Source organism: Phyllostomus hastatus, unplaced genomic scaffold (assembly GCF_019186645.2).
Source record: "Phyllostomus hastatus isolate PE091 unplaced genomic scaffold, TTU_PhHast_1.1 phas_contig_196, whole genome shotgun sequence".
Taxonomy (NCBI): domain Eukaryota; kingdom Metazoa; phylum Chordata; class Mammalia; order Chiroptera; family Phyllostomidae; genus Phyllostomus; species Phyllostomus hastatus.
The window spans coordinates 16,826,971-16,850,669 of NW_025333709.1; the positions used below are offsets into that span (position 1 = coordinate 16,826,971).

The window sequence follows — 23,699 nt, forward strand, 5'->3', positions numbered from 1 at the left end:
AAATCAGAACAAAAGAGAAGATGTAACAATCGATACTACAGAAATACAAAGGATTGTAAGAGATTGCTATGAACAAAGATATGCCAAAAACCTGGACAACGTGGATGAAATGGATAAATTTCTAGAAACATATGATCTTCCAAAGCTGAATCAAGAAGAAACAGAAAACCTGAATAGACCGATACAAATTGTGGAATCGCAGCAGTAATCAGAAAACCCCAGACTCACAAAAGTGCTGGGCCATAGGCATCACGGGTGAGTCTACCAGTCACTGAAAGAACTAACCCCTGTCCTTCTCAAACTATTCCAAAAAATTCAAGAAGAGGAAAGACTTCCAAACTCTTTTTATGAGGCCAGTATTATCCTAATTCCAAAACCAGGTAAAGACACAACAAAGAAAGAAAATGACAGGCCAATATCTCTGATGAACATAGATGTTAAAACCTCAGCAAACCAGATCCAGCGGTACATCAAAAAGAACATACACCATGACAAAGTGGGATTTATTCCAGGGATGCAAAAGTGGTACAATATTTGAAAATCAATAAGTGTGATGCACCACATAAACAAAGTGAAAGACAAAAACCACATGATCATATCAATACATGCAGAAAAAAAACATTTGATAAAACCCAATGCTCTTTTTGATAAAAACACTCAGCAATGAGGAAATAGAGGAAGCATACATCGACATGATAATAACCATATATGAAAAACTTACTGCCAACATCATAGTCAATAGGCAAAAGCTGAAAGCATTTCCCTTAAGGTCAGGAACAAGGCAGGGGTGTCTGCTTTTACCACTCTTAGACAACATAGTACTGGAAGTCCTAACCACAGTGATCAAACGAGAAGAAATAAAAAGCACCTGAATACAATCCATCATCTGTATATTGTATTGTGTGTTCACCACCCCAAGTCTCTTTTCATCACCATTATGGAATTGTACACCTGAAACCTGTATAATTTTATTAACCCGTATCACCCCATACATTCAATAAAAAAGATACATAAAAATATTTTGAACTGAATCAGTCAATTGTATTTGTGTGGAGATGTGGCAAAAGGAAGTCATTCTTTTTTTTTAAGATTTTATTTATTTCTTAGAGAGGGAAAGGAGAGAGAGAGAGAGAGGGAGAGAGAGAAACATCAATGTGCGGTTGCTGGGGGCTGTGGCCTGCAACCCAGGCATGTACCCTGACTGGGAATCGAACCTGCAACACTTTGGTTCGCAACCCGTGCTCAATCCACTGAGCTACGCTAGCCAGGGAATAGGAAGCCATTCTAATATGACTTCTAAACCTTGTGGGTTTGCTTTTTGGGTGTTTTTGTTGTTGTTGTTTGTTAGTGAGAAAGATGCAGAAAGAAACTGTCCAAGAAACGGTGTTTTTATTATTTTTATTTTTTAAATACGTATAGATTTTTAAGTGAGGTCAAGGTGTTCTATCCAAGATTATGAGTCTCCACTCCAGGTTGGAGACATAAATGTGGTATATGATTGATAATTTTTTGTGATAGTGCTAGAAAAAATAAGAAGATGTGTTACTGGAATTAGGGTTCAGCTCCTAAGAGTCTCACTCTGGAAGCTCTGAGTGAGTTAGGTTTCTCATTTTGTGCATGGAAGTGTATGTAGGGCTGACTTCCACATGCCGGTATCCAAACGTTGCCTTCTGACATTAGCTCAAGTTTTTGCATTCCCTCTCAAAAAAACCCCTATCTTAGATTTCTCTTAATATCCTTTCCAGATTAGCAGTTCAATGAATACAAGCAAATCTACGTTTTTCCAGAATGTATAGTTCAGCTTCAAGTAGTAAATTCATTTATATTTAAAATTAGGTTAGCTCTCTAGCTGACTGCCATATTTTGTAAATGTTTTAAATATTTTTATGAAGTAGAAAACCCTTCTGATTTTTTAATTCTCCTACAGAGAAAAAGGATGAATAATTATTAAATGTGAGATAAATGATCACACTTCATGTGCAAGTAGTTTCTGATATGGAAAATACTATTTTATTCAGGAAATTTATAATTTTATGACATTGAAATGATATTATAATTTATAATATTTATGAAATTAAATAATATGACCAGTTTATTGCAGTGGGATTTAAAGATCTTACTTTGGAAATATGAAAACCCATGTTAAAATTCCAATTTTGCTATTTGCTTCTTATGTGATTCTTTGGGTAATATTCCTAATTACTTCAAAACTCATTTTTTCTCACTAAAAATGGTGACAGTGAGGGGATACTGTATGTATTAAATGAGGTAATGTGATTGACACACTTAAAATTGCTTACCAAAGTCTTAATAAATAGCAAACATTATTATTGTTGTATTTTCCTAAGAGGCTTATTTCATATATTATGGGCACCTAAAATTAATTTAATTTTAGGCATATAAGCAAGGACTATTAGACTGATAGCACTGTGGCAATACAAGGATCTTCATCTATTTTATTCATTGTTGTAACTCAGTACCTAGTAAATTCAATACAATTATTTCTTAATTAATGTTGAATGGATAAAGTTAATTTCTACTTGGCCATTCATTTAATGATGCTACAAATGCTTACTTTCTATGATAAAGATGTCTTGAAAAAGGCATATAATTTCAATACCCAAAATAATTGGAGGAGTCCATTTCCCAACAGGAAATATGCATATTAAATTTTAACTTTAAGTTAAGCTCAAACATAAAAAAATCAGAATAATAATGTGTACTTTTTGGTTTCCAGAAACATTTTTTGTTCCCAGTCCTCAAATAGATGTTTAGGTATAACACAGAAATGACTGAGTATTCCAAACAAAATGGAAACTTTAATAATATCGTGGAATAATTTTTAGTTTTTTAGATTTTGTTCTACAATAAAAGACTCAACAGAAAATCTTGATAGTTTTTAAGTGTGACTCCAATAAAATTAATGTCTTTCTTCTCTGAACTGTTATTTTTCTTTAATTAGATTATTTCCCTAAGCATTTTATGTGCCATAAACTCTAGCTTTATGTTTATTTAGGCACATAACATGTTCCCTGAGAAACTTAAAATTTCCCTACCATGGGAATTCCAGTAAAGTAGTCTTGTTTACAAAACAATACTAACACTCGCCCTGGCTGGTGTGCTCAGTGGGTTGCGGTGCCAGCGTCCGCTGGAACCAAAGGGGCATGGGTTCTATTCCCTTTCGACACATGCCAGACTGTAAGGTGCAAGTGAGAGGGAACTACACATTCATGTTTCTTTCTCTCTTTCTCCTTCCCTTCCCCTCTCTCTACAAATAAATACATAAAATATGTTTTAAAAAGAATACTAACAATAAAATGATCATTGTGTTATGTCTTTTATTTGTATATTCTTAATCCCCAGAAAAAAAGTAAGTTAGCATAAATACATAGTGATTCCATTACTTTGGAGTCTAGGGGGGAGGTGATCATGGAGAGGTCATTTAACATTTCTAAACTTCAGATTGCAATTTGTAACATAGGGATAAAAGTAGTATATACACCATAAAGTGTAGGGGGATTACATAAATTAAGGAATAAAAAGTGTTTAAAAGAGGGCCTAGAATAGATTGATCATCAATATTTTTGTTAATACTATTCTTTCTACCAATACACTTTAGAAATTACAAAGAAGATTGTATCTCACTAAAGAAATGCATTTCTGATCAGTAGGGTTATCACTGAGTGAAATGGAAAAAGTAAAACCCAGAAGGAAGGGAAAACATGAAGAAATCATTGCATTCCAATCACACTGAGGTCACATTTGTCAACAGAATATACAGAAGATGGTGTGAGAGGGATTCTGTTATTTTTTACTTGATTCCTAGACATATAATTTAAAAAGACCATGAGCAAATGAGACATATGTCCTTGGGTTAAGAATCACAACCAAAACAGACCTGGTTATTTGTAAGATTTCTAATTGTTCTCAGACTTTCTGTACTCATCTGAAAAAATAACATTTGGGTTATTAGGCAAATTAAATGATTAAATGTAAAAATTGGTTCTTATTAAGTTACTTCATTTTATTCTTTTCTTATCCCTTTTCCTTTCTATAAGCAGGATTATTTATCCATGCTAACCCATCTCTACCCCTGTCTGTAGGATCAGATTAGATTTTGATAGTTAAGGAGAGATGACTAGTGTATTTTAACTAGTTATTTTAATCTTTCCAGTATACTGGTCTGGAACCTACCCTAGAATAGTTACAAAACAAGGAACCTGTAACCTATCATATTTTTTAATCTTTACATTTATTTATAATTTATTTTAAGTGTATTGTTATTGAACTATATTTGATAAAACTGTAAGAATCTTTAAAGTGTACAACATGATTTGATATATGCATTGACCGTAAAAGGGTTCCCCACAGTGAGTTGTTAATACATCCATCACCTCACATATTTCCTTTTTTTAGGGGGGGTGATGAGGACCATTAGGTTTTAAACTCTTAGCAAATTTAAATTATACAATACAGTGCTATCAACTATAGTCAGCATATTGCACATTAGATCTTCAAACCTGATTTATCTTAAAACTAAAGGTTTATGCTCTTTTCCTAACTTCTCTGTTTTCCCCACCCATAACCCATAGTAACCACTCCTCTACTCTCTATTCTCTGTTTGACTTCAACTTTTCTTTTTTTTACATTCTATATAGGAGCGATATCATGTAGATTTTGTCTTGCTCTGTCTGGCTTATTTCACTCAGATGAATGTTGTTTGGGTCTATTCACGTTGTTGCAAAAGCAGGATTTACTTCTTTCTTAATGCTAAGTGATATTTTATTGTATATGTATATGTGTATATATAAAATCACATTTTTTTAATTCATTCATCCATTGGCAGACACTTAGGTTGTTTGCACACTTTAGCTCTGAGAATATAGCTACAGTGAATGTAAGAGTGTAGACATGTCTTCAAAGTAAAGGTTTCATTTTATTGAATATATACCTACAGAAGAGGGATTGCTGGATTGTGTGACAGATCTATTTTTGTGTGCTAGAAATGTGAACTAAAACTCAAATTTTAACAATCAGAAAATGTATAAAATATCATTTATATCCACTAGATGAGCAAAAGTTTATAATATAATATTGATAAGATCAAGGGTAAGCAAGTGTTTAAATATCTCTTAAACACTGTTGACAACAGTATAAATTGGTACAACTTGTTATTGGAAAATAACTTGGTACTACCTTTTAAAGATGAAATTTTTAACATATTTAATCTTCCAGCAATTGTACCACCAGTCATATATTTTCAGAAACTTTGTACATGCATCAGAAGGCATGCACAAAGTTGTTCCCAGCAGCACCATTTCTAAACACAAAAATCTACAAACAAGTCCAATGACCAATGCCAGGAAAATGAATAAATTATTTGCCATATACATGGTGATGCAAAAGTAGGGTTAGATTATATTTTGAATTTCTTGAGGAACCTCCCTTCTGTTTTCCATAATAGCTTGTGCCAATATGCACTCTCACCTACATTGTAAAATGGTTCCATTATCCCCAAACTCTTGCTAGCATCTGTTATCTCTTGTTTTGGTTTTGTTTTTGTGGTTTTTTTTGATAATGGACATCCTAACAGGTAGGAAGTGACATTTCTTTATATTTTAAACTACTAAACATATACTGGATCCAATCTAATACTAAAGCTTACACAACCTTAGCAAAACTTGCTTTAGATCCTTACTTCTACCTACACATAGTTGAAAAAATGGTGGACAGCAATGTGAAAAATCACTTTCAAACCTCTTAACTTGTTCAAAATAAGGACATGGAAATAGCCTTCAGTTCAGCTACTTCTGACCAATAGACTGGCCTCTTTAAGGCTCAGATTCCTCATCTGTTAAATGAGAATGCAAATATCCATCTTGTCTATCATAATAATAAATTCCTCATTTGTATTGGGTTGGCCAAAATATTCCTTTGCTTTTTCTGTAAAATGGTTCTAGTAACACTTAGTTGACTTTAACTTCATTTGAAACAATTTTGTTAGATTGTATTGTGACAGCTATCATATCAATGCACATTTAAAAAAACTTAGCAGGATTTGTGAATTTTTGTGTAGCCATTTTAATACTGAAAATGGAAGAAATAAGCAACAGTTTTGACATATTTTGTTTTATTATTTTAAGAAAAGTCAAAACACAATTGAAACTCCCCCAAAAAGATTTGTGCAGTGCATGGAGAAGGCGCTATGACTGATGAAATGTATCAAAAGTGGTTTGTGAAGTTTTGTGCTAGCGATTTTTCACTGGGCAACACTCCATGGCTGGGTAGACCAGTTGAAGTTGATAGTGAGCAAATCGAGACATTAATTGAGAACAATCAATGTTATACCATGCAGAAGATAGTCAACACACTCAAAATACCCAAATCAATAAAGTTATTGGTGAAAATGAAAAATGTGTCTTTTATTTTATGGAAAAAACTAAATAGACTTTTTGGCCAATCCAATGCTTATAATAACAATTAAATAATAATAATAATAATAATAATGGGTGGTTCATAGATATTTTTGATAACTTTTACTAAATAAATTATTGAATAAATGGATAAATGAATAAATCCCATGTGCCATTGTTCCTGATATCCAGTATTAATTTTATACCCCATTTCTTTTAAATGGACTAATTTTGCTGTATTTTTCATATAAGATTGGTGCAATAAGTTGTTTTTGCCAGGTTAAGTCTAGAGAATTCTAGTCCTACATATGGAATCTTGCTTTTGGTTTGTATCTTTTTATAAGCTAATGAATTCCTCTGGTCTGAACTTCACTACATTATCACCACTGAACTGGACACGTTTTAAAATTATTTTTTCCTCCCAATGACAACTACTTACTAGCATTAATTCCTAAACACTATTTCTTGACACCCACATAGACTTTGTCCCGGCAGCAATAGTTCATTTGTACCTCAGTTCCTGCCTCGCTGAATTTCCACTCATATGTACTTGTGCTATTGGAGGTAGCCAGATATTAAAGGCTGAATTGTATCCCCTGTCCTCAAATTCATATTTGAATTCCTAATCCCCAGTGAATGTTATTGTATTTGGACATAGGGTCATTAAGGAAGTGATTAAATTAACATGATGTCATTTGGATGGGCCATCATGCAATATAGCTGGGTTCCTTATAAGAAAATGAGATTAGGACACAGGTAGACATAGAAGGAACCCCATCTGAAAACCCTGGGGGAAGATGACCATCTAGAAGTCAAACAGAGAGGGCTCTGGAGAAACCAACCCTGCTAACACCTTGAACTAGAAAATATTGTCATCAGTAAACTACCAAGAGGTAAATATTAATTTAATTGCTGAAAATTCTAGACTGCATTGCCAAAATGATTGTAATAATCTATTGAGGGTAGTTATCCATTAAACAATCATGGTTTGTCTTAATCACTAAGTATATGTTATACTATTTTTACTGTATTTTCTTTTCGTAGGGAAATGTCAAAGTCACATCTTAAGTTCATCAATACCTCTTGCAGTTAAGTTGGTGAAATATGGGATGTGCAATAAATAAAATGCTGGAGGCTGGTACAGAAACAAATGCATTATTCTGTATTTTTCTCTTCATTCTGTCATTAAATATAACTCCTACATTTGTCTTTACCTGTTTTCTATGCAAAGAATTTCATAGAGTTAGTGGTCTCTATGAGACTAGTTATTTCTAGAATTCTATGACTTATGTTATGTGTGACATTTAAGCAGGAGTAAAACACAAATGTGCACCTGAAACTAATATAAAATAGTATTGAAAATCAACTATAATTGAAAATAAAAAAAATTAAAAGGAAGTAATTAATTGTGAATTTGCTATCCAGCTTTCTCTACATATTTGAATGTTCCAGTAATGATGGCTACATGTGGACCAACTGCAAGAAAGTCATATTTAAAATATTCTAATATTGACCAAAGTGCAATTAGAAGCCATTAAAATGACAAACATTGGACATGGCATTACTAACCTGAGCATAAACTGGAAAAATCCATATGCTAGCAATTTAAAAATAATTTAAATTAAAAAAAAAACAAACTCAGGCATTTAAAGCCATTCTGCTTTGAAGCCAATAAAATCCACTTGCATGATAAAAAAACACAAAGAATTGGTTATTTATTCTGCAGCTGAATAAATCCCCCTAGATTCCTAGGCAAATAATGAACTCTGAGTTCTAACTTATTTAGAAGGAAATAAAAAAACAAAGATTTGTTCCGTAAATGTCTGCTTATAAGAGTGAGGGAATTGAAGCTTAGGGAGATTAAAAATTTGATTAAGGACACATCTAATTAGGAGAAAAAAACAAGATCTGGAGTCATATTTATTATGACCTCTGTTTCTGTTCCCCTTGTCCTTGTAGTACTTACTATACTGCAAGCTATTAATGTTTATGTTGTAAAATTTGAATGCTGGTTCAAATATTTAATATAATGAACTATGTAAGTCCTTGGTTTCTTCACCTTTAAAATGAGGATAATACATGTAACATTTTGAGCATTTTGTTGATTAAATATTATATTATCATTATTAAGAATTGAAAATAATAAAAAGCAAAGCATAGCTAAAATAATTTTAAAACTGACAATGTTCAAAATGATGATTATATCTAACACCTTCATTTTGCAAATAAAATACTTAGGAAAATGTCTTGTGATAATTGTATTAATCCTCATTCACAGTGAAAGAAAATGTGTGTGCTTGAAAATCTGGAAAAAAAAAGGAGGTTGAATACCTTGAATGGCATTTCAAGACAACTCAGAACTGTCATTTTAATAAACACTTTTTAGGTAATAAAAGAAGATCTTTTTCTAGAAGACATTTTGGGTTATTGACTATAACAATATAAAATACAAAATACAACATATAAAATATGAGTACAATAATTACCAATAATATATAATATAAAATATATAAACAATATATGAGGCCTGTCCAGAACAAGTCCAGTCATTGTTAATATAATGAGAATGGTTTGGGGGACATCAATGTAACCTGGCAGCCAAGGAGAGAGGACTGAAATTTGCAGGCATGAACAATGACAACTTCACTGTATGGTCAGTTGGGGGCTATAGACACTGTTGAGCGAGCATGAGTGGCGAGGAATGGAACGAGAAAGCAGCTTTGCAGTTGAAGATCAGCGCTCAGTTTAAAGGTCAGCTTCTGGAAGGCTGGCCCCTGGTGGAGTCAGTGTCGGAGGGTGGAGCAGCGCCAGGGCAGGACTGGGGTGCTCTACATCTCATTCAGGTCAGGCAGAATCTGGTCCAGCATCCCTGTGCACAGAGGAGTTCCTCTTTGGTGCATTTCAGGTTATTTTCCAAATCATCAGCTGTCTTTTCCAGCGTGGCTACCTGATCTCTCAGCCAACTCATCACAGGTCTCTGCCTCCTTGAGTTTATCAGTAAGAATCTTTATCTCTTACTCATATTTGCTTACTTTTACTCTTCTTTTTGAGAGTACTTTTTGTTGTTTTCTTTTTTAAGATTTTAAATTAATTATTAATTAATTAATTTATATTCTTTATTATATATATTTTTCCTTCAGCAGCACTCGGCCACTTCAGGGTCTGGTCCATCAGTCTGATCTGATCATCTATCTCTGACAATGGGATTCTGTCAGCTCAGCTCTGTCCTCTGAGTGTTTCAAGTCTCCTTCAATAATCACCAACTTACAAGGCACCTCTTCACACTTCCTATCTTCCTCTTCTGCAATGTGCTTAGCTTCTTTGAGTTGGATTTCTTAGAGTTCCATCTTTTCTTCATCTTTTCAAGCTCAGTTTTCAATGACCTTCATACCTCTCTCGCTTTCATCAGCAGCTTCCTCAGCTTTCTCCACCTTTTGAAGGGCAGAGGCCAGACCCTCCTGAGCACCCTCCAACTCCTTTTCAACAAGCTGGATCTTGTGGGTCAAGGAGGCTACCTTAGTCTCAGCGTGTTCCAGGACCCACTTTCTCCCTCCAGTTCCCGCTAGAGGTGCTTGGACCTCTCCTCTGCATCATGGGCCTGCTGCTGTAGAACTTGGAACTTGAGTTCCACTGCCTTCATGGTGGTGATCCCTACCACGGTGCCAACACTGCCCCCCACCCCTCATCTCCCCCCCCCCCCACCAGTCCTGCTCCCCTTGTTTTTCCTGCCTCTCCCACTTGGCACTGCGGCCAGCCACTCTTCCTAATTACAAACATTCTTAATCCCTACCCAGCTTCCCTAGTATCATTACTGCTATTCATTTTACTTATTAGCTATATTTATCAAATAAGTTGCTGCTGTTATTATTTTGAACAAACTTATTTGTTAATTAAAATAAGAAAAAGTTAAAGTATTTTATTATTAGTTATTCCTTTTCTAGTGCACTTTCTTTCTTTATTTCAATCTGAATTTCTCTACCTTAATCTAATCATTTAATCATCAGAGTTATATTCCTACTATTAGTTTACAAATTAGTTAATTGGGTGCTAAAAACAACAGAAATTTATTCCTTATGTTTTGGATGCTGTATAGAAATATATATAAAATATGTATATATAGACACATATTTTTATATATTTCATATTTAATTTATATATTTTATATATATTAAAAATTTTATTTATATAAATTTTTTATATGTATATAAAAAATTTTGTTTGTTTGTTTGCCTCTTCTAGCTTCTGATAGCCCCGGATGTCCCTTGGTTTATGTCAGTGTAACTCTAATCTCTCTCTCCATCTTTACATGATGTTTTACTTTTGTCTCTTTTAGCATCTTCACACTATGTGTGTCTGTGCATCCATGTTTCTTGTGTTTAAAAGAACTTCAGTCCCATTGTATTAGGCCCATTCTAATGATGTCATTTTAACTTGATTACCTCTGTAATGACCCTATTTCCAAGTAAGTTCCCTTTCTGGGGTAATGGGGTACTGTGGATTAGAACTTCATCATGTCTTTTTTGGTGGGATAGATAAAATCCAGCTGATAATATTTAGTATCTCTCATTTTACTGTCTCAAACACTGTTAAACATAAATGAAAAGTATTTTATTCACTTTTTATTTCCCATAACTACATAAAACTATACATAATTAAATTATAAGAGATGAAAAGCTGGCTGAGAGCTACAGTTGTTGTCTATTGAAAAATGTGTTATAAAAAAATTGTCTTGGAGAGAAGTTTTCTTTAATGCTGAATTCCATAAAATTCCAGTTGAACTAAAAATCTTGGCTATTTTTCTAGCAGTGAAATCTCAATTTTTTCCTAAAGCGAGTGCATATGATGCAAGAGAGTCAGTGCATGCTTGATAATGAGGAACTGCAGGGAAAATGTGGCTCCAAAATATATATTTGTTTTCTTTGCATTATCTGTGAAACTTCACTCATTTCACAGTTCAATTCAAAATCCTATCGCTGAGATTTCACATTCATGACCATCGATCTGTTTGTAGCCTGGGATGCCCACATCCCCTGCAGAATCATTAATTTCAGAATATCAATATCATAGGGGGAAAAAAGCTTATTTATCTTTTATCTTTATGGCCTATATTTTAATTGACTGGAATGTGATGATGAGAAATTGCAAGTAATTAAAAGTAGGAGAGTTCCAGTTAAATAAAAAACCTATTGTAGTCATTATAATGGTATTGAATGTATGTATAAGATATATGCATATTACTATACATAAAATGTAAAAGAAGGTATATTTTGTTTATATTTAAATACAGCACAGTATACTTTTCATCTATTTATTTTGTATTCTCCTATAATTCTATTGTTAAACATAAAATTTATTTATCATCAAGTGTCAATGAAACTATATTTATGTAGGTAAATTAAAAGGTGAAAAATTAATTTTTTATATTTTATTCAGTGGTTAACATCTTACATACTGCACATCATTAATAATTACTGCAACAGTTAATCCCAACTATAAAATACCTTTCTTCCTACAAGTAAGACTATTGACATATTATAAATGATTACACTAAAATGAGAACAATGTATAAAAGCTCATTTTCTATTAAAATAAACTATATGGCAGCTATATCTAACATTATTTAAAATTTGTCAGTTATGAGGAAGTACTTCTCAAAAATATGTTTGGTCAGCATAATATTAAACTTAATAAAATAGTTATATGGTAATGAGTGTTACAAAATAAAATAATAGGGACACTTTGGAATATGTTTTCATATTTTTTCCTGTCTCCTGTGAAATAAAATCACATTAACAGAGTTCACATGCATATGGAGACTCTGCACTAGGAGAAACTCCTGTCTTTCTGTCACAGGATAATGCCCAAAACTTCTTGCCATGTTCTGAATGACACAGCATAGGCCCCTCCCCAGGGTAACTTGTTTTTTAGATACAACTGCCACACTGTAATAAGTGTGATTTGCCTTCCAACTAACAGTGTGCAAAAAAAGTTTTAAAAAATATTTTATTTCTCATTACATATTTTTTTATCTCATCAAACTAAATGAGAAGTCTGTGACATTTTTGTTTTTACAATCATTTTTTTATTTGCCACCTTGCCTTTTATCTTCATATCAAAACATTAATAATTTCGGAAGGAGTATGTCACCACCCCTACTCCCCAACTCTCCTTTGAAAATTCTTTTTAATATTCTTCATCAGGCTAAGAGTCACTGACAAAGGCTTATTGACTCTCTTCAACATATCAACTATAAAAGAATAATACCAGATTCTTCCTCTCCCTTTCTTAAATTCATTTAAAATCTTCTCCTCACCTTTAAGATAAATTCAGACTCTTTTATCTTAGCCTTAAATAGCTTATCTGAATAACCCCTACCTACCTTTTCTACTTCATTTTGGATCACTCTCCCCTAGCCCACTGGAACTGGTAAAATGCATGTCTTTCCAATAATTAGCTGGAGTGTTTGTCTCACTTACATTTGTCTAATGATGTAGTACATATTCTTGATGTATCACACAGATTCCCCTTTACTAGGTTGGTTTACCTGTCCACCAGCCACTTTGGAGTTTAGCTGTTAATTCTGGAAAGGTGTCCTCAGCAACGGAAGTCACTTTGCCCAGATACAGCTAGGTGGTAATTATGCTTTCCAAGAGAGACAGCCTCAGCCAATGAGTAACTGATATGGGAGCATGAAGTCCAGCCCTTGAGTCTCAAGATGGTAACAATCCTGGAGAGACATTCATGCTCCAAAGCTGTGGGATCAGGCTGTACCTAGCTTCTTATCCTGACCAATTCTAATTTCTTCCCTCCAGATTTCTGTTTCACCTAAAGCACATTCTTGAAAAGAACTCTTATGTAAGAAATCCCATCTGGGACACTGCTTAGAGAATACGACCCAAGAGAGTTGGTACTAGATATACTCCCAAAAAGTGAACTTTAAGGAGGGAATTCTAGATTTGTATAACTTGTTTCCTGAATGGCCGTGACCACCCTATGATGGGCACTGGGTCAAGCACTGACAGTCATTGGCATGCTCTAGAAGTGTGACTGTGGACACATTCTGTTTTTGTAAACCGGGATGAGATCGGAGTAGAAGACATATTCTACCTGGTGAGATGTTCCTGACAGTGGAGGTGTCTGAGGGAAATGATTCCCACAAGCACTGTGGAGTTGGGCGGATACTGTTAAGGCCATGGGGCTTTTTTGCCATCTATTTTTCACACTTTTTAAAAATGTGAGCATCAAAGGCATTTTTGAAAACTTTCCAATCTACCTTAAGTTTGTATATCTGGAGGGCAGATATTACAGCCTCTGTACATAAGTAGAAAGTATCACTACTCAAAATGTGGTTTGAGTATGGAAATTGATGATGTCATACACACACTAAGAGATTATGAAAAGATTTATTATTTCCATATATTTATTATTTACAAGAAAGCAGTCCAGCTTCCCAGCAGACCCAAAATGTCTTGAGAGACCAGGGGAAGATGCTGGTTTCGAAGCTTTCTTGTAGTTAGGTGATGGAGCCATGCATGTGACTTGAGTCCTACCAGTACTAATTAAGGCAGCACCCAAGCTTTAGTAGAAGATTGTGAGCAGAAAGGAAGGAATGGAGAGGTTAGGTTTGAAAAATGTCACCAGACTTAAAACATTTGATTCAGAGTCTCTTATCACAAAACACTAAACTGAAAAATTGTGCTTTATTGGAAGAATGACAGGAAAAAAATGATCAAATATCAGCCTAGGCTAGCAATTTTCAGCCTTTTTCATCTCATGGCACATGAAAACTAATTACTCAAATTCATCTACACACCAAAAATGTGTTTTTAGCTGATCTGACCAAAAAAAAAAGCTATAATTTTGACTCATTTATACCACTGACTATATTTGTGTTGGCTGTTGTTATTTTTTAACTAGACAATGTAAGTGAAAAGAAGTCAGTGCCTCTGACGAGTCAGGTATTGCATGTCCTAAAAATTCTTGTGGCACATCAGCTGAAAATCACTGGTCGAGGTCACTGTTTCCTGCCAAAGTCATGGTTCGGATAGGGAAGAAGAAGGGTGCATTGAGGGTGGAGATTTCTGTGTAGACGCATGTGAGACTCTTAAAACAAATTATTTTTCTGAACCTCCTGGGTTAACAAAAGTGGCTTCCTTTGCTCTGTTAAAAAATGGGTTAAAAAACAAGCCTTCTTCAACCCTATAACTGAAGGGAAGCTTCAAAAAGGTGAATGTCTTCCGATACCGGCCTTCCTAAACACATCTCACTTTCTCTCATGGCATAAAAGCAATAACTAAGGTCAGATTTCAGCATGATCTGACTGGGAAAGTGCTGGATCTGCTAAAAGAGGAATTTTATATTAAAGAAGCTGTAGCACATAGCTAGCGTGTACTTGGAGGATGTGGCTGAATAAGACTGGCTGAGAATCCTTTAGTACTAAATCGGAGATGAGCAGAATATAAAGCTGGATAAAGGAGATCTGGTTGATATAGATACACTGTTTCATGCCTTAGAATGCAACGTTTTGGCAGAGGCACCTGGATCTTGTTTAACATGCTGATGAGATGACACCTGAAAGATTGGGGAAAGTGATGGTCCACTTTAAATGTAGTATAGATACCTGACCTTCCATGACATGCTTGGAGGAAAATACCAAAAAGCTTAGAAAAATAGGAATCCTTAAAAACAAAACAAAACAAAACAAAAAACTATCATATAGCTCTGGAAAATTGAGTGGCTAACTATATTTATTCAAAAGTTGTAGACAAGTATTTCTCAGCCTCAGTGTTGTTGATGGTTTGGCATTGATCATTTTTCACTGTGGATGTTGCAATCTACCCTGTGCGTTGTAGAATACTTAGCAACATCCCTGGCCACCTTCATAGGAGCTAAAGATCGAAGGAGAGATAAAGACTTTCACAGATGAACAAAAGCTGTGGGAGTTCATAGCTATTAGACGCACCTTGAAAGAAATTTTAAAGGGAATTTTAAAGTTGAAATAAAAGTACTGAAACATGAAAATATTTAAAATATAAAACTGTGAGGTAAGACTATAATCAAACTCAAAATAATACTGTAATGGTGGTGCATACATTAAACTCACAGAAGCAGAGAGTAAAACTGTCATTACTAGGAGTGGGGAGGTAGGGGAAATGGGAGTTTTTGGTCAAAAGTATGAACTTATGTAGTTCTGTAGGGTGAGTAATTTTAGAGAGCTGATGTACAAGCACAATGACTACAGATGATACTGCTGTATTAAATACTGGAAGTACGCTAAAATAGTAGGAATTCAGGTTTACTCATCACACACAACAGTGGTAACTGTGAGCAGGTGATGTGCTTGATTCTAGTAATCATTTCACTGTGTATATGTATATCAACCCATCTCATTGTATAATTTTTATTCAACATATACATAGAAACTATGACCAGTTAGAATCCTGAAGTTCCACTGTCATGGAATAAACGCATCTGTAACTGTAAGTGTACCTTGTACCTGAGCAATGCTACTTGTAGACTATTGTCGGTGCTTTAGTGCCCCATCTAGATTATGCCCCTTCAGTACACAGCCTGTCCTCTCAATTGCTGAGTAGTAACTGTTAATAGTTCATAGCTTCACTCCTCTTTGGAGAATTTCTCTGGCCTAGAACCACCTTTCTCAGAGATGTTTGTGGGATTTTTCACACCCACCTCAGTCCCAAAGCCATGTGGGTCAGTGACGCACCAATAAAGGAGTTCAACAGCCTGGCCCTTTTCCTCAAAAGAAGACACATCTCTCTGGTGATACTTATGCATTAGAGATTCCTGCTGCATGAAGATGGGGTTTGTTGCTAACAGAAAGGCAGTGAGAGACGAGTAGAGTCAAGATCGACCAGTTACCATAGTCTACCACTCCTCCCAGTCCTGCCCAGCCGGCCAAATGTTGTCAGTGTAAATCAGGTTCTTCCAACAGATCCCAGGGAAAGCATCGCAGGGGCCTGTATGGGAGGTGTGGTTTTGTAGTAAGATTTATTTGGGTTGAAAGATGACCCTGTGTTTCCAATGTCCCATCACCCTCTGTCTTACCATGGAAAAAGTCCAATTGTGTCCTCAGCAAAGCCAAAGCCAAGGCCAGTGTCTATAAATTCTGCTTCACATTAACGTTTAGTCCTTTGGATCCCATGCAGTCTAATATGGGCCCTGGTAGCTGCTAAACCCACACACTGGCATGTGTTCCTGAGCAAAAAAGAGCACAGGAATGAATGGGGCAAGTGTGAGTCACCAAGTGAAAAAGAGAGATTTTTGTTTCCCTGGGGTATAACCAGGAGCTTTTCCAAAATAACCAATCAACTTCCCAAGATTTTATGATGGGCCTGCCCCCTCGTGAGACTGACAGGCCTCTATGGTCAAGCACTTTCTCCTGCTTCCCCCAACAGTTCAGTACCAGGGGACAGACAGTCCCCTGGTATTTCCTGTGATCCCAGGAAAGTCTCCTCAGTGGCAGCCACTGGAGTGCGTGAGTGAGTGACCCTGTAAATGCTGTAGCTTCCTGGCTACAAGGCTGCCAAGTTTATTAAGCTCAATGTTTAATTCTTTTCTAGTTAAATACCTACAATAACAGCCACATTTAATCTAAACCCACCTTTTTGCCTCTGTTACGTCCTATTTTTTCACTCCCTTTTAGGATCCTCCAGAAACTATTTCCAAGGTTTCTAAAAACCACCTTTAAGACAGTGGATTACTTTTGGTCAATGCATGAGAGCTAAAATGTGTTCTCTTCAACCTCTGACCATCCCTTCTTTTAGGCAAAGCCCCTTGCATTTTATGGAAAATCAGCGTAAGGTCAGAATAGACTCATTTGGCTAAAGGTTGCTCTCCTTATGGATCTAGAAAACAAATTGGAAAAAAAGGTATTGAGCAACAGCAGTGAGTCAAGGTTACAAGTAAAGCTCTTTTAGTCATATTTTCATATGCCATGGCTCAAAACACTGAAGAAAGTCAATTTTCTGGCACACACATTGAGATGAGGGACTTTGTCATATTCAACCAACTATCTTCGGTTCATTACTTTCATGTAGCTATCATCCAAACAGTAGAAATTAGATGGGCCTTGAACATCAAAAGCCTTGTGGAAACACATAATAAACATTCTAATAAGTTTGGGTTAATAACAGAATTGAAAGGATCAATGATATAAATAACTATACTTGAGAGATATAAATCATCATAGTATTTAAGTGTGCATCTGCCTAGATGCACATTAGAATCTCCTGGGGGGGCTTTTGCAAAATACCTTGACAAATTAAATAAAACATTTTAGAGGTAAAGTTTAGAAATCGCTTTTTTTTAATCCCTGGGTGATTTTAATGTGCTGATTTCTGCTAATCTAATCTATGTGCTTTATTTTGTAAATACAGAAACCAAGCTGCAATATCGATAACGACCTACCCAAGAAAAGATAGCTATGTGGGTGCAGCAACAAGGCTGCAACCAAACTGTGAGGGGCGGTCCAGTGACTGTAGGGATGCATGATGGAATGATGCATGATGCATAATAAATCAATGTGCTGTATATGTACGTTTATATGTATGACTGTACTAAGTGTATATTTAGTAGTATATCTGGTCTGTCACAATATATAAGCTGCCTTAAGCAATGATTTCATGCAAATAGACAAATAAAGGCTTTCATGATTTAAAACATTTCCAAAAATATTTCCAATACAACACAAATTTCACAAATTAATGGATATTAGCAGTGATGCCACCTCACCCAACCCTCCTTCCGAGAGGTGGGGATGTTAACAATGAATGATATAAAGAAATAACAAATTTTACATTCTTGTCTTAGATAGTCACAATGCCTATTATTATATTGAAATCTGTCAAATGTTACAATAATAAACTGTTTAAACTTTGTTTTTAACTTTTTAATCTAATTTAAAATGTTCATTCTTTTTAATTTTTTTGTATTTTTAATATATTTTATTGATTATGCTATTACAGTTGTCCCATTTTTTCTCCCCTTTACTCCTTTCCACCCCGCATACCCCCCCCACCAGTATTTCCTCACATAAGTTCATGTCCATAGTCATACGTATAGTTCTTTGTCTTCTCCATTTCCCATACTATTCTTAACCTCCCCTTGTCTGTTCTGTATCTAGTATTTATGCATCTTATTCCCTGTATGTTTTCTCCCATTCTCCCCCTCCTCCTCCCTGCTGACAACCCTCTATGTGATGTCTATTTCTGTGATTCTGTTTTAGTTGTTTGCTTAGTTTGCTTTTCTTTTTGTTTTTAGATTCAGTTGTTGATAGTTGTGAGTCTGTTGTCATTTTACTCTTCATATATTTTTGGTCATCTTTTTCTTAGATAAGTACCTTTAACATTTCATATAATAAGGGCTTGGTAATGAACTCTGGCCAAAATGGAGGCATAGATAGATACACTTTGACTCTTCACACAACCAAAGAAAGGTCAACAACAAATTTAAAACAGAAAATAACCAGAACTACCAGAAAATAAAACTGCATGGAAGTCTGACAACCAAGGAGTTAAAGAAGAAACATTCATCCAGACTGGTAGGAGGGGTGGAGATAGGCAGCCAGAGCAGAAAGGATGCACAACAAGGCAGTGGCTGGAGGACCAGGCGGTCCCACATTTACATGCAGATAAACCAGGAGGAACAACTGAGGAGTGAGACAGACCTTGCAACCCAGGTTTCTAGCACAGGGAAATAAAGCCTCAAAATCTCTGACTGAAAAAACAGGTGGGTGTGTTGGAGAAACTTTCAGCTTCACACAGAGTCTGTTGGAGAGACCCACAAGGTTCTAGAACATACACAAGCCCACCCACCTGGGAATCAGCACCAGAGGGCCCAATTTGCTTGTGGGAGTGAGATAAGTGACTAAAAGATAGCAGAGAGCCAAGCAAGTGGCATTGTTCCCTCTCAGACCCCTCCCCCACATATAGCAACATAACGCAGAGATGTGGGTTGCCCCACCCTGGTGAATACCTATGGCTCCGCCCCTTATACATAACAGGTGTGCTGAAACAAAAAGACAAATGTGGCCTAAATGAAAGAACAGATCAAAGCTCCAAAAATAGCAACTATGCAATGGAACTATGCAATGGAGAAATAGTCAACCTATCAGATGCAGAGCTCAAATCACTAGTAGTTAGGATGCTCACAGAAATGGTTGAGTATGGTTGCAAAATAGATGAGGTGAAGGCTATGCCAAGTGAAATAACAAAAAATGTTTTTGAGTTTAATTCAGAGTTTATAAATTTATAATATAATAGAACCAACCCTCCTTTAGACGAGCATCTGTTAGCTTTTACTGAATTAGTGCTGTGTTTGAGCTGTTTGGGGGGGAAATAATGATTTATACCTTTGCTCTCTTTTCAAGATGTATGCAATTAAGTTAATTTATTTTCTCTGCTGTAAGTGGCATGCTTAAATATCTTTTTATTACCAATTTATATATAGTGCTAGAATTACTGAAGCTAATAGGAAAAAATCTGTAGACTAAGAGCATTACACAGATGTTAGACATGTAGCAAAAAAAATTATTAACTACTACACTCTAAGAAGAGGGTGAATCACCTGCTGAAATTGTATTAACTCAAATTAAGAGTCCCATTAGGTTATTTAAAATAATACTTCACATATTTGTTGAATACAATGAATGCAGTCAGATTGATTTATAATTGAATTAGCTCTCTCATTTACAAATACTTTGAAACCCATACTTTTATAACCGTAAAATTAAATTTATCAACTTTATCTATTAGAAGCCACCCTAAGTATGTCATGAAGAGAGAACTTGAAAATATTTTTGAATATAAACTAGAGTAATATTACTGTTTTATTAGATGTTATTTTTAAAAAAAACTCTACAATCTTTTAAGCAATCTGGAGAGTTTTTATTCCTTTTTTTAAGTCACAGTGGACCTGGAAATACAGAAAATAAAAAATAAGAAAAAAATACAATGAATTCTGTAAGGTCTTATAAAAATATTTATCTGGCCCCTCCACTGGTCTTGTAAAGACCCCCGAACAAGAACACTCGCCTGGTTGAGCTGCTCCTTCTGATGGGTTTGTTTACACTTGTTAGAGAACAGCTGCCACCTGTGGTGCTAAATTCAGCCTTTAGATCCAGCCTGGCAGCTCCCCTGGTCTGCCCTGTACTTGTAAGAGCAGAATTTGGCCTGCAGTGATTCGCATGGATGGACGGCAGAAAAACAATCTTCAAAGAACTAAAGTGGCCGTGTAGCCAAGGCTCAGGAGAAGAAAGGGTGAAGGGGATTAAGTGGAATGAAAAAGGGATTTGGTACAGCAGCCTTGTGGGATCTCTTGCTTACACTTGTTAAACAGTAAGAACATCACAACCCCCTGGATTTCCTAAATAACATCCTTAACTATGAAGTCCGATATCTCAGTCATTCCTTGGGCGAAGTAGTGTTGGCTTAAAAGTTGTCAGTCAAGAAAAGATACTGCTTAAGTACTGTCAAAGTCGGACACTGAGGTTTTTTTTCATTGTGAGAGAAAAATACCATCCTTGTCCACAGCTCTGAATATTATCTCAACAGTGTAAAGTGCCATTAGAAAGCAAGAGAAATAAGGAGCCTATTGATGTTGCCATTCTCTCCCGTCTTTTATGCATAGTTAGGAGCAGGGCTCAAATGTGTTCACACCTATCAAACGTCTTGCAGAGGGAACAGCTCTTAGAGAAACCCACCCCCTGGGTATAATTCTATGTTCATAGCATCATTTAGGAAAGCAGTTCTTTTGGATATGAAGTGTCTTTTTAAAAGCAAAATAAATCATTCTGTTTGACTTTTTTAAAAAATTAAACGCGGCATTTAATGAAATTTTCCCAAGTGCCTTTTTTATGTGGCATAGCAGAAAATATATTTTGTACCTTCTAGTTTCAAAGTGCTTTTTAAACACATCATCTCTTATTACCTGACAATTCTGTGACTATATCTTGCTATATAAACTTACACATGAGGAAACTAAATCTTTGAGAGTCTAAGTGACTTTTCTAAGATCCATAGCTATCGACAGCAAACCTCAGACTCAAATCTAAGTCCCTAATATCAAATTCCACATGATTTTGTTGTTATGCATTGTTATATAGAAAACCAGTTTTAAAATATAATGACGGAAATATATGCTCACATTCTTTATATAAAAATCAAAATAATAGACTAATCTGCAAGGATTTTGGAATCAGCTATGGAATTACATCAAAGCTCCAACCCATCAGAAAGAACACATGAGAAGTTACTTAATCACACTAAACCTCCATTGTTTCATGTGCCATTACATACAGCGTGTGACAGCACCTCCTTTCCCAATGAAGCCTGACAATGTTTTATATTTTTTAAAGTTTCCGAGAACTCTGAATATTAGTCTTAAGATATTGTTCCTCTCTCAATCTCCCTCAAAATGTTTGTTTTTCTTTTTTATGACCCAGCAGCCATCTCTTCACAGAGTCAGAAATGTTAAATTATTCTTGTGTGATACAAGCAAAGTGTGTGTGTGTGTGTGTACACATGTGTATATATGTATGGTGAGAAGATTAAATACAAGCCAGATACATAAAGACAAATGTTGCATGAACTCCCTTACATGTAAAATATAAAACAATCAAAGTCATAGAACCAAAGACTAGAAAGGTGGTTGCCAGAGTTAGGGAGCTGGACGAGGAAAATGAGATGTTGGCCTAAGATACAAAGTTTCAGTTATGCAAGATGCATGCATTCTGGAGATCTAATGTACAGCATGGTGATGAGGGTTACGGTACTATATTGTATACCTGAAATTTGCTAAGAGTGGATAGATGTCTAGTTGTCCCTTTTACATATTTAGGCCCTGCCAAGGGCTAACTGATCCCTTTCAATTTCTTCTCACCTTATGTTTTCTATCACATGGAATCACATTCCCTTATCATTATTCTCTGCCAAAATCAATGATAGTTTCTGTGATTTTTTTTTCATGTATCATTTTTTTCAATTCCTGTTGGAGAAGTACCTGTCATACAGTAAACTTATTAAGGCAACTTGCACAGTGTTTCCCTTTAAATGAATCTTAACTTTTTTTCTGGTGCAGGTCATGATGACTGTTTTCTTCACTGACATCATTTACCTTCAGTGTGTGAGTATTTCATCTGTCATCGAAGTTTTCTCAATGAATCAGTAATTCAGTTATGAATAGTTTCAGACCAAGTCACCTTAACGTGTAGAAAGCTTAGACTCTTTCCTATGATCTATAATACAAGAGTCCAAAAAGCACATGGATTTTCTTTAAAAATCCCCTTTTCTAACTCAGTAACAGTGTTTGATGTCTATAAGTATTTCATTTGAGATTTTAAGAAATTTATAAGTGTTTTCTTGCAAAGATATTATGCGGTTACAGGCAATTGATACTTATTAGTGAGTCGGTGCAGAAAGACCCTGAGGGAAAGATTCTTTCTGATTACTATTCGTAGAGAAAGGAAAAAAAAACTCAGGTGAAATGTGGTCTCCTTGAAAATGAATGAAGGTGAAACTTCTGCTAAAGAGTCTGGGCAAATATGCTGCAGTAACAATTCACTTTTTTTTATTCAAAGGACATTTATTGGGCCCCTACTGTGCTAAAAGCAATTCAGTACTAATAAGTACAAGGACAACAAAAGCACATTGTTTAATTACTCTCAATAAACCAGTAATTAATGAGTGTGGTAAAAAGTGATCAATCAGTTTTTAAAAATATAATTATAAGAAATATTTGACAAGCCTTGGCTGGCGTAGCTCAGTGGATTGAGTGCGGGCTGCGAACCAAAGTGTTGCAGGTTCAATTCCCAGTCAGGGCACATGCCTGGGTTGCAGGCCTCGGCCCCCAGCAACCGCACATTCATGTTTCTCTCTCTCTCTCTTTCTCCCTCCCTTCTGTCTCTAAAAATAAAAATAAATGAAATCTTAAAAAAAGAAATATTTGACAGAAGTGGGGAAGGACTATCTATATATCTAGATAGAGGAAGGGAGAAAGAGAGATGCATTTCTCTCTTTAAATGTACTGAATATATTTTAATAAAATGTATTGAATACATTTTATCTATCTATCTACCTATCAAATAAATGACTCCAACATACCCAGTTAATTTGGTAACATAAGAATAATTTAAATTCATTTTAAAAGAACTGATTAAAGAAGCCACTTGACTAAAGAAAGATACCATAGGATCTCACTTATAAGAGGAATCTAATGAGCAACATAAACTAAGGAGCACAGTAGAACCAGAGGCATGAACACATGGAACAG

The 23,699-nt window shown here is 35.3% G+C and overlaps 1 pseudogene; it reads right to left on the reverse strand.

Moving 5' to 3' along the window:
- Positions 1–9,241: 9,241 nt before the first annotated feature.
- On the reverse strand, positions 9,242–14,450 carry LOC123815953 (annotated as a pseudogene).
- Positions 14,451–23,699: the final 9,249 nt, after the last annotated feature.